This window comes from Dasypus novemcinctus, chromosome 21 (genome assembly GCF_030445035.2).
Source record: "Dasypus novemcinctus isolate mDasNov1 chromosome 21, mDasNov1.1.hap2, whole genome shotgun sequence".
In the NCBI taxonomy this organism is placed as follows: Eukaryota; Metazoa; Chordata; class Mammalia; order Cingulata; family Dasypodidae; genus Dasypus; species Dasypus novemcinctus.
The window spans coordinates 16,830,689-16,842,887 of NC_080693.1; the positions used below are offsets into that span (position 1 = coordinate 16,830,689).

The window sequence follows — 12,199 nt, forward strand, 5'->3', positions numbered from 1 at the left end:
GTGCATATCTATCCAGACATTTTTATATGCACTGTTAACAGATATCTATCAAAGATAAATACTTTATACAGAGAAATATAGATATAAATTTCTATTTAATAAAAAAATAGTACAAAGTATGGGAGCATACTTTTCAATTTTGAAAAATGCTTTTTTACTTTATACAATGCACACATTTGCCTGTGTAATTATATTTTTTTTATGTAATTTTTAAAAAGTTATAAAAAGGGGAGTAGACGTAGCTCAATGTTTGAGTGCCTGCTTCCCATGTATGAGGTCCTGGGTTCAATCCACGGTACCTCCTAAAAACAAACCAAAACAACAACAAAAAATTATAAAGAATTCCATTGTTTATAGATATCATAATTGAATAATTCTCCAATTGTTTAACATTTAGGTTACTTACTCCTCTTAAGACACTTTACTGTTCCTATTCTTTTCTTCATGTAAGCATTTTTTCTCTATATTTTTCTCTTCCCAGTTCTTTCTTATTATGTGGCTCCTAAGCCCACTGGCTTTTCACTCTTCTCTGCTCTAATAGTAATTATAATATTAATAAATACCTAAATAGCATTTTACATATTATTAAATATTTGAATTCTCATAACAACTCTCTTACCACTCTGTAGCAGTTTGATATTGTTAATGAATTCCAAAAATAGATATTGGATTATGTTTGTGAACTGGTCTTCTCCTCTGGGCATATTAGATTGGATTGGATTCAGAGGTTTCAATTTTACCTGATTAAATACTGGTTAAGGCTTTGATTGGGCTGCATCAGTAGGATGTTGAGTCCCCTAGAAAATGATATGGCAGAGGAGAAGTTGGAGTTTTGATCCTGGAGCCCAGGAAGTAAGCACACAGAGAAGCAGATACCTGAAGAAAGAGAAAAGGCTCTATTAGACACGGCAGGGGCCCGGGGAAGAGAGACTAGCCATTTGCCTGACAGTTTACAGCTGGCCTTGTGGAGAGAGCAGAGCAGCTGAGCCTGGAGAGAAATGAGCCCTGGGACAGAGACAAGACTTGTCCCAGCCTGTGGCTGAGACTGGAAGAAGGTGGGACAACAGAGATTTGGCAGGAGGAGGAAGGCTGAACCCTCGCAGACATCGCCCACCATCTTGCATCAACACGTGGCAACAGGCTCTGTGTGAGAAAGTACCTCTTATAGTACCTTGAGTTGGACTCTTTAGGGCCTTGTGACTGTAAGCTTCTACCCCAAATAAATATCCTTTATAAAAGCCAACAGATTTCTGGTATTTTGCATCAGCACCCTTTTGATTATTACATACCCCAATTTCATATCTCACTCTTCCTTCAAATTCAAAATATTTAAAGGTGGTTTTGTTACTCTTTTCTTTCCATCTCCCTCCCACTTTGGGCCAAAGGAAAAACAAAAGAAAGAAAAAAAGAAACACATGACTTCAATCTTAATTTCCTCTATTTTGTATGTGGCACCTCTTTCTTTTACCCTATTCTCTTATTCCTCAAAGCTGGAAACCATAGTGCCGTTTTTAATCTCCTTTAAATTGCTCACCTGAATTCACCCTGTTAATGAGACCCTTTAAAATGTCTCTTAGGGTCTTCCTTGCTCATTTCCACTTCTATTACTCCAGGCCTCACTTCCTGCCTTATTGCAATAGCTTTTTGAGGGGTCTCTCTAGTTCTGATTTTGCTTTACTCTGGTCTTGCATTCTGGTGCCAAACAATTTTATCTCTTGCCTTTCATCATGCCACATTGTTTCATTGTCCAAGAATTCTCCCCAGCCTTATTTTCAAGACTGTCCTACTCTAATCCATTTTATTTATTTATTTATTTAAGATTTATTATTATTTTTAAAATTTATTTCTCTCTCTCCCCTCACTCCCACCCCCCGCCAGTTGTCTGCTCTGTGTCCATTCCCTGTGTGTTCTTCTGTGTCTGCTTCTATCCTTATTAGTGCCACCGGGAATCTGTGTTTCTTTTTGTTGCGTCATCTTGTGTCAGCTCTCCGTGTGTGTGGCACCATTCCTGGGCAGGCTGCACTTTCTTTCGCACTGGGTGGCTCTCCTTAAGGGGTGCATTTCTTGTGCGTGAGGCTCCCCTACGCAGGGGACACCCCTGCGTGGCACAGCACTCCCTGCGTGCATCAGCACTGCCCATGGGCCAGCTCCACACGGGTCGAGGAGGCCCTGGGGTTTGAACTGCGGCCCTCCCATGTGGTAGACAGACGCCCTATCCATTGGGCCAAGACCGCTTCCTCTAATCCATTTTAATTGTCATCTGTTCCTCACCTTGTATCTTTTACTTCCCAATCTCCATATTTTCTCATAGTTTACCTTGAGATTGCGACAACCTAAACCGCTGGTCTCCGTTTCCCACTAGAAACTGGCCTTAGCAGCATCCAGGCACAACCGTGCGTAACTGTGGTGATGGATGACGTTTTAGAAGTTGTGCCGCACCAGATACCCATTTGGAAAGTTTGAATTCGTCAATATCCCGATATCCTATTCTTTTAACCATTTCCAATCATATGTCATTAACACATACTTGCAGCTTATTTCTTATTCTTTGATTTTTAAATTTCTGCTCTTTTCTACTTACCTTTCCACAAGCCCTTCCTTCAGACTACTTTCTTAGAACATTTTTCTTCAGTTCTTTTCTACCTCGCCTTCTCCCTTATTAAATGCCAAGTGGGCTTCTACCTCCAGGCATCTCTGCTTGCTTTTCTCTCCGCCTGGAACACACCCTCACCTAAGTGCACTGTGTGCTCCCTCCCTTCCTACAGGTCTCTGCCTAACTGTCACCTTATCAGGCCTTCCCTGACCATCATTTTAAAAAATAGCAACCCATTGTCCCTCTCCACGACTCCATGTCATCTTGCCCTCCTTCCTTTTTCTCCTAGCCCCCAACATTATCTGCCATATTAGATAAATCATTCTCACTTTTATTGTTGGACTCTCCCCACTAGAATGTAAGCTCATGAGGGCAGGATTTTTGTCCATCTTGTTCGTTACTCTATCTCCAGCACTTAGATACGTGCACTCAGTAAATATTTGGCTAATGAGTGAATGAATCTTCCCAGCAACCTCTCCTGTTTGAGGGTGAGTAGAAATGGTTGATTTTTCCATATCTCTTCCTCACTGTTTTTATCCACATGTAGCTATTCAGTCTGAAGAGTTTTTCCTAAATCCCGTGTCTACATTTTGGAGAAAGAAGAGAGATCAGTCTCAGCCTACTCAGCCAGAATATCTCTTCTTGACCCCTGTTCTCTCATAATCATGAATTCCTTCTCATCCAATCACTGCCCCTTTCCTCAGGTATCCATAACACACTTAGGACTTTCTTAATGATTTTAGTTCTTTGGCCTTCCTAGATACAGTGTTCCCTTCCCTTAGTTGCATTTTGGATCAGATAATTACAAAAATCAAACCTTTCTGCATGATATCAGACTTACTACTCCATCTTTCTTACTATATCCTTACTGCATCCTTCTGACTGGTTAATCTACTCTCACCATAATCTCCTGCACTCTAATGACTCCTTCAGCTTCTTGGGTCTCCACTGCTTTCCTATCCATCCTATATGGTCTGCATTCCACATGATTAACTTTTCATTCAAAATTATTTCAGCCCCATACATTTCTTTATTCCTCTGATCTTTCTGTATGCCAATCACAAATTTTGAATGATTTTTTCCCAATATTTAATTTTATATTTGTCTTTGTTGCCTAATTGCTAAAACAAATAACCATACAATGGGTTGGCTTAACAGCAGGAATTAATTGGTCCATGGTTTCAGAGGCTAGAAAGCTTGCTTCCTTTTGAGGTGAGTATCTCCTGCCTGGCAATCTGTGGGGTCTTTAACTTATCTGTCCCATGGTAATGCACCAGTAACATCTTCTCCTTTATTTTCTAGCTTCCACTGACTTCCAGATTCCTGATTTCCTGTGACCTCTCTTAGTGCCCATTTTCCTTTGCTTGTAAGGATTTCAGCCGTATTGGATTAAGGTCCACCTTAATTTGGTTTGGGCACCCCTTCACTAACAATGTCTTCAAACGTCCTATTCACAAATGGGATCACACTCGCAGAACCAGGGGTTGGGACCTGAGCACACCTTTTGTGGAGGACATGATTCAATCCACAGCAGCCTTTGACTTCCAAACATTGTCAGAGGAAGTAGCGCCAATTTATACAGAAATTTTAAGATGTCTAAACTGTCTCTTTCCTTCTTCAGCTAAACAGACATCCAAGAATTCATGCCAGAGAGAAATGTATATATGTCATGAATGTGGTAAAGCATTTTTCAGACATCAAACTTAAAAAACATCAAGGAATTCACACTGGAGAGAAGTCCTTGGCTGCGGTGAATGTGGGCAAGCATTCGGTAGTATCCCAGACTTTACAATGCATGAGAGAATTCATACTGGCGAGCGGCCTAGAGATGTAATGAATCTGAGAGAGCCTTCAGAAATAACTTGGAGGCTTATTCTACACTTAGAATGCATGCAGGAGAAAAACCCTATGAATGTAAGGAAGGTGTCATAGCAGTTATTTGTACAATAATCCTCATAGAACAACAGAAAATTCATAAAGGGGAGAAACCATATAAAACATAATGAATGTGGGAAAAACTTCAGAAATAATTGAGCCTTACTGTATGTCTTAGTGTGCCAGATGGGCTGGTTATGCAAAGTTCCAGAAATGTGTTGACTTTTATAAAGAGGATTTTTTTTTTTATTGGATAAAAGCTTACAGTTCCAAGGCTGTGAAATGTCCAAATTAAGGTGCCATCAGAGATGCTTTCTCCCAAAAGTCAGCTACTCTTGATCCTGGTGTCCAGCCACGTGGCAAAGCAAGATGATTGCTGATCTCTGCTGAGGTCTCTATCTCTACCATCCAGGCCCACCGTCTCCTGGAGCTCAGCTGTGGGCAACCAAGCATAGGACTTGTCTCCTTCTTAGCCTCCCTTCTCAGTCTCTGAGGGCTTCTCTGCCTTTCTGTATCTTTAGGAAAACCTGGAGTTCTCTCTCTCTCACATGGCCAGGTCAAAATGGCAGAGCTCCATTTTTCTGTGTGTCTCTCTTTCTCTCTCTCTGTTAATATCAGAACCAGCAAGAGGATGGAGACCCAAGTTGGCTCATGCCTCACTCATGTAGTCCAATTCAAAAGCCCTAGAGTAATCTTATCAAGTAATCTAATTGAATGATCTAAAGTGAATCTAATACAATGAAAAGGTACCACATTCACAGGAATAAATTAGTTTAAGAACATAATCTTTTTCTGGGATTCACAAAATTCAAACTATCACACAATACAGTAGAGAATGCATACTGGAGTAAAACCATATACAGTCAATGAATGTGGGAAGGCCTTCTTGTGTTCCTGATCTCTTATTACACATGGGCAAATTCAGATTGAAAAGAAACCTTATTCATATAATGAAAGTGGGCATCATTCAGGCTGAAATCACACCTAACTGTTTATCAGAGAATTCATATAGGGAGAAACTATACAAATATACTGAATATAAGAAAGCTTCACTCAAATGGTAAATCTCACAGAATGTCTGAAAATTCACTTGGGAGTAAAACCATGTAAATGGACCAATTGTTGGAAATCTTTCAAGAATAACTCACACCTTATTGTACATCAGAGGACCCATACTGGAGAAAAACCATATAAATGTAATGAACGTAGGAAAGCCTTCAGGAACTTGTCACAGCTTACGCTGCACAAATGGTATCTCATACTGGTGAGAAAACTTACAAAAGCAGATGTAAAGTCTTCACAAGTAATTCAGGCCTTAATACCCATCAGAATACATACTGGGGAAGCCCATTCATAGGTAATGACTGTGGGAAGGCATGTAGCCAGATGATACTTGTTATAGAACATCAGAAAAAATTCATACTGGGAGAAACCTCATAAATGTGATGTGTGCACAAGTCTTCAGAAGAGCTTCTTACCTTACTGTGCATCTGAGAACTCATACGAGAGAGAAGCTCTGTTCATGGAAGGAATGTGGGAAAAGTTTTATCAATGTATCATAGTTTACTCTGCATTATAGAATCCATACTGATGAGAAGCACTAAGCATGTAATAATTGTGGAAAAGTCTTCAGGACAAACTCTAACTTTACCAGACATTCAGATAGTATATACTGGAGAAAAACCTTATACATGCAAAAAATGTGAAAAAGCTTTCAGTAGTCCAAACCTTACTACATATGAGAGAACACATCAAGGTGAGTGAACATAAAAAATGTTAAGATGTCATTTGATGCCACTTCTCAGAGAACATCAGAGGTGTCATATTGAAATAAAGCATTTACATTTAAGAGTGTGAGAGGGGAGCATATGTGGCTCAAGCAGTGGAGCACCTGCTTCCTACATGGGAGGTCCCAGGTTCAATTCCTGGTGCCTCCTAAAAACAAACAAACAAAAAGCTAACAAAAGAAAAAACAACTCAGGGGAGCTGATGTGGCTTAGCGGTTGAGCACCAGCTTCCCACATACAAGGTCCAGGGTTCAATCCCTGGCCCCAGTACCTCAAAAAAAAAAGTGTGGTAAGGAAAATCATTAGAAATTATTTACCTACTGTTCATCAAGGAATACATTCTGGAGAGTGAAAACTTATAACTATAACTCTCTCTCTCTCTCTCTATATATAACTATATAACCATATATATGGGAAACCACTTAATTTTTGATCAATTCTTGTGATATCAGAAAATTTACACTTGAGACTAACCATAATTAATATGGAAAAGTTTTCTCCTAGCTATCATATTTTATTCTTTCCTACAGTTTTTACTGAATACCTTGGAAACCATTCTGGAATGCAATCATATAATGCAAACAGTATTTTCTTGAAAATATCATCTCCAGGGGTGTTGTTCCTATTGCCTTAGTGTCTTTCTGTATCTGCATTAGTATTTTTTTTCTGGGACACTTTCATACATGTATCAAATCTTCTTTCCATCAATTTTTTCACATCCATTAAGCTTCCACGCCCCCCCCCCCAGGGGAGAGCGCAGGTGCAGTTCCCCACGACCACAAATTATGCAGGCAAGTTTCTCACACTTGGGAAATTGCAGGAGTCAGCACACCAGGAGTGCAATGGATAAGCTTCACCCTGGGAAAACCACCCTTGTGATCAAGGTATCTCCCCTGCCAGGTAAGTATCCATCCATTTTTATAACATAATTTTTCCCTGTATCTTTTAGATTTAAATAATTACTTCCCTTTCACATTCTATTTCTCCTAAGGCCTTATCCAGTCATGTTTATTGTCCTTTTATTCTTTCTAGTTTGGTCGCAATTGCTGAAAATTTTATTCTTGATTTATATACCACTTCTTATTCGAGTTTTTCTAACACTAATTTAGATTGTTCTTTCTTATCTATCATTTTCCTCATTTCTTTTAGCTCATTTTGGAATACTATATGATCACTTTTTTGCAGTTTAAAAAATTATTGAAGTATATCACTCATACATAAACATACATACACAATAAGTGTAAAGTAATAGTTGTGAACTTACAAAATAAACATAAAAACATCATACAGAGCTCTCATACCTCACCCTACCACCAATCCTTGCATTGTTGTGAAACATTTTTAATATTTTGATGAAAGATCATCCTCAAAATATTACTACTAACCAAAGTATCTTACATTTGGTGTATTTTTTCCCAACCCACCTTATTATTATTTTATGTTATTTATACATGACCGTACAGAAACAGTAAGTATATAGTAAAAGTTGTGAACTTACAAAGCAAACAAGCATAACATCATATACAGGGGTCCCATACATCAACCCACCACCAACACCTTACATTGTGGTGAGATGTTAGTTACAAATTATGAAAGAATATCAACAAAATCTTACTTCTAACTATAGTCCATATCTTTTTTATAAAAGATTTATTTATTTATTTATTTCTCTCCCTTCCCCGCCCCCCAGTTGTCTGCTCTCTCTGTCCATTTGCTGTGTGTTCTTCTGTGACCACTTCTATCCTTATCAGCGGCACCAGGAATCTGTGTTTCTTTTTGTTGCATCATCTTGTTGTGTCAGCTCTCCATGTGTATGCTGCCATTCTTGGGCAGGCTGCACTTTCTTTTGCGCTGGGCAGTTCTCCTTATGGGGCGCACTCCTTGCGCATGGGGCTCCCCTACGTGGGGGACACCCCTACGCGGGGGACACTCCTGCGTGGCAGGGTACTCCTTGCGTGCATCAACACTGCACATGGGCCAGCTCCACACAGGTCAAGGAGGCCCAGAGTTTGAACCACGGACCTCCCATGTGGCAGGCGGATGCCCTATCCATTGGGCCAAGTCCGTTTCCCTAGTCCTTATCTTACATTTGGTGTATTTCCCCCCAGTCTACCCTAGTATTATTTTTAAAATATATCTTTATTTCAGAAGTTGTGAATTTACAAAACAATCATGCATATGTGAAGAAATTCACATACAACACCCCTCTATCGACACACCACACCATGGTGAAACATTTATTACAGATTATGAGATAATGTCATCAACTATTACCACTAACCATGGTCCATAGCATACACTGGCGCACTATTTCCATACTCCCCTTTTATCAACACAGTACATCCTTGGCATAGATGCATGACTATTACAGTATTGCTCTTAACCACAGTCTATAGTTTACAACAATCGTATTTTTCACATGCTTCTCCACATTCCCACCACCCTGCAATAGCGACATACATCTGCTTTAGCTCATAAAGGACACTCTTGCATCTGTACCATCAATCACAATTCTCATCCACTTCTAGGTTCATTGTATTATTCAGTCCCTAAATTATTTTCTAGCTTTCCTTTAGGTGACATTTACATCCCTAGACAACCCTTTACAGCTACATTCCCATTTTATAAACCGGTTGTTACTCACCATAATGTGTTACCATCAACTCTATACATTTCCACACTTTTACGGTAAAGTTAATTAAAACTTCTACACACGTTAAGCATCAGTAGTCAATCTCAGTCTTCCTCTTATCTCCTTTAAGAATCTACCACCTATCACTTCTATTTTCTTCTAGAAGCTTTATGGTTCTTGCTTTTATTTTTAAGTTTTTTATCCATTTTGAGTTAATTTTTGGATAAGGTGTGAGATAGGGGTCCTCTTTCCTTCTTTTGGCTGTGGATATCCAGTTCTCTCGGCACCATTTGTTGGATGAACTGTCCGGCCTGAGCTGGGTGGGTTTGACAGGCCAGCAAAAAAAATCACTTGACCATACATGTGAGGGTCTGTTTCTGAAACATCAGTTTGGTTCCATTGGTCTATGTGTCTGTCCTTATGCCAGTAACATGCTGTTTTTACCACTGTAGCTAGGTAATAGTTTTAAAGTCTGGAGATGAGTCTTCCAATTTCGCTTTTCCTTTGTAAGGTGTTTCTGACTCCTCAGGACCTCTTACCCTTCCAAATAAATTTGATTATTGTGTTTTCAATTTATTTTAAAAATGCTGGAAAGTGGACTTGGCCCAATGGATAGGGCATCCGCCTACCACATGGGAGGTCTGTGGTTCAAACCCCAGGCCTCCTCGACCCATGTGGAGCTGGCCCATGCGCAGTGCTGATGCACGCAAGGAGTGCCCTGCCATGCAGGGGTGTCCCCCGCGTAGGGGAGCCCCATGCACAAGGAGTGTGCCCCGTAAGGAGAGCTGCACAGTGTGAAAGAAAGTGAAGCCTGCCCAAGAATGGCGCCGCACATGGAGAGCTGACACACAAGATGATGCAACAAAATGAGACACAGATTCCCAGTCCGCTGATAAGGATAGAAGCGGTCACAGAAGAACACACAGTGAATGGGCACAGAGAGCAGACAACTCGGGGGGGGGGGAGGAGGAAAGGAGAGAAATAAATAAAAAATAAATCTTAAAAAAAATGCTGATGGAATTTTTATCGGTATTGCATTGATTCTGTATATCAATTTGAGTAGAATTGACATCTTAATTATATTTAGTCTTCAAACCCACGAGCATGGAGTGTTCATCCAATTATTTAGGGCTTTTTAAAATTTCTTTTAACATTGAGTTGTAGTTTTCTGAATACAAGTGCTTTAAATCATTGGTTAAGTTTATTCCTGAATATTTGGGTTTTACCTGTTATATTTTATTTTCACCACTCTTTTGACAATTTTAAGTTATTTTTATTGATACAATCTTCATTTCTAGACTCTCTTCCAGGCCTTTCTCTCCTGTCCTTCTTTTTCAGGCTCTAACACACCCTTTAGTATTTCCTGAAAATCTGGTCTCTTGGTTAGAAATTCTCTCAGTTTTTGTTTATCTCTGAATGTTCTAATCTTGCCCTCATTTTTGAAAGACAGTCTTACCGGATATAAAATTCTTGGCTGGAAATTTTTCTCTTGTAATATCTTAAATATATTGTACCATTTCCTTCTTGCTTCCATGGTTTCTGGTGAGAAATCAGCATTTCATCTTATTCGATATCCCTTATATGTTATTCATTGCTTTTCTCTTGCTCTTCTCAGAGTTCTCTCTTTGTCTTTGGTATTTGACGTTCTGATTAGTATGTGTCTCAGAGTTGTTCTATTTGGATTTTCCACCCTGATTGGCTGAGAGATGAATGTCTAGTTATTGCTCCCTACATGGATTCCACTGACACTGGCTTTGCAATCTTTGTGGTGAAAGCCCACCAGGTGGGGATGGAAGTCCAGGCTCCTAATATGGTCTCCATTGATACAAGTGTGTGCCTGGGAGGGTGGATGAAAGTCACAGCTCCCACTTGGCTTTCTCTTTTATCACCCTGGCAGAAGTGTTGGAGCACTTCTTCATAGTCTCGGAATGGTGGAAGTCTAGGCTCTCCACTATGCTTTTGCAGGCAAGTGGTGAGGGACATAGATTTTTCTGTGGTTTTTGGATGGAATAAAATAGTTACTATTTAGAAGTTTTCTGTCTTGGTAGGTTGCTCTTTTCCTGAGCCTTTAACTAGAGACAGCAGACTTTTTGTTGTTTCGATCTTTGGTTTGCATTCATTGGTATTTCTGGTTGTAAGCTTCTCTAGTACACTGTCTTGGATACTTCAGGCAAAAAGAAAACTCAGGGTACTCAACATGGTGTTTTTTTTCCCCAAGTCCTAAGGTCCCTAACTGGTATGTCTTCTCTCTACTTACTAGAATCTTCTAATGTTTATTTTAGATAAGGTCCAGTGTTTTTAGTTGTACTTAGTAGAAGGGATAGGAAAAAGTTCATGTACTCCATTTTCTGAGAAGTGAAGTCCACTTCAAATAATAAAAATATTATTTTTAACTTTATTATATTGTTTGGGATATGTATTTAACTGGGAAATAAATGTAAAGGACAACACTGACAAGTTTGTTGAAGAGGTAGTTAAATTTTCTTCAAAATTTGTATTTTATTTTTTGGCTCAGTAATTCCACTTATTGAAAGGCAGCTAGAATTCTACTGTGGGAATAGGAGAAAATGCCTCATCAGTAGACCAGACCTTCACTAGGTGGTCCCATTCACTGAAAAGGGAATACAGGAAGAGCAAGTTTATTGTAAGGAACAGGTTAATGGGTTCCAATTGAACATCCAAGAAGAGTAATCAGTAAAGAAGTTTATTATTGTCACCCAGAACTCTGAAGAGAAGGCCGAGATTGATATATACATTTGGAATTCATCAGCTTGGAAGCTGCTAATCAAAACCATGATTTTGGATGAGATGACTTAGGTTGAGAAAATAAAGTGAGAAGACAAGAGGGCCATGAAAGAGCTCTAAGGAATCTTTGATTTTAAAGAACCTGGGTGGCAGTAATTAGAGAAATAGGAGAAATTCCAAAAGATTGTAGTGTTACTGAAGCTAATGGAAGAGAGCATTCTGACAAGTAAAATTTGTAGTAAACAGTGTTACGAAAGCATGGATCTAATGGAGGGGTTCTTAAGAAGGGGTCTGTGAAATTAAATTGAAAGCTTAAGAACCTCTGATCTAATGGAGCTAATATAAGGTGAAATATGAAACCTTAGCAAATCTGTGTCACAGATGGGAGGGAGAGGACAGGATATTCTGAGTGAAGAGTGAATAGAGAGCACACAATGGAGGGAGGGGAGAGAAATAAATAAATTTTTTTTAAATGTGAAAAAAAAAAGAGTGAATAGGACTTGTAAAGTGGACATGGGAAGAATTGTCACTTCTTTCAAGAAGTGTGACTGTGATAAGGAGGAAAGG

General features: G+C 39.3%; 1 non-coding gene and 1 pseudogene across 1 annotated transcript; one reads left to right on the forward strand and one right to left on the reverse strand.

Annotated features, from left to right (window-relative positions):
- The first annotated feature begins 5,303 nt into the window (after positions 1 to 5,303).
- On the forward strand, positions 5,304 to 6,232 carry LOC139437243 (zinc finger protein 624-like; annotated as a pseudogene).
- A 768-nt stretch (positions 6,233 to 7,000) lies between these two features.
- LOC111764007 (U1 spliceosomal RNA) lies at positions 7,001 to 7,163 on the reverse strand. The gene has a single exon (XR_002796726.1). It is a non-coding gene; the product is annotated as a U1 spliceosomal RNA (small nuclear RNA).
- Between the last annotated feature and the right edge of the window lie 5,036 nt (positions 7,164 to 12,199).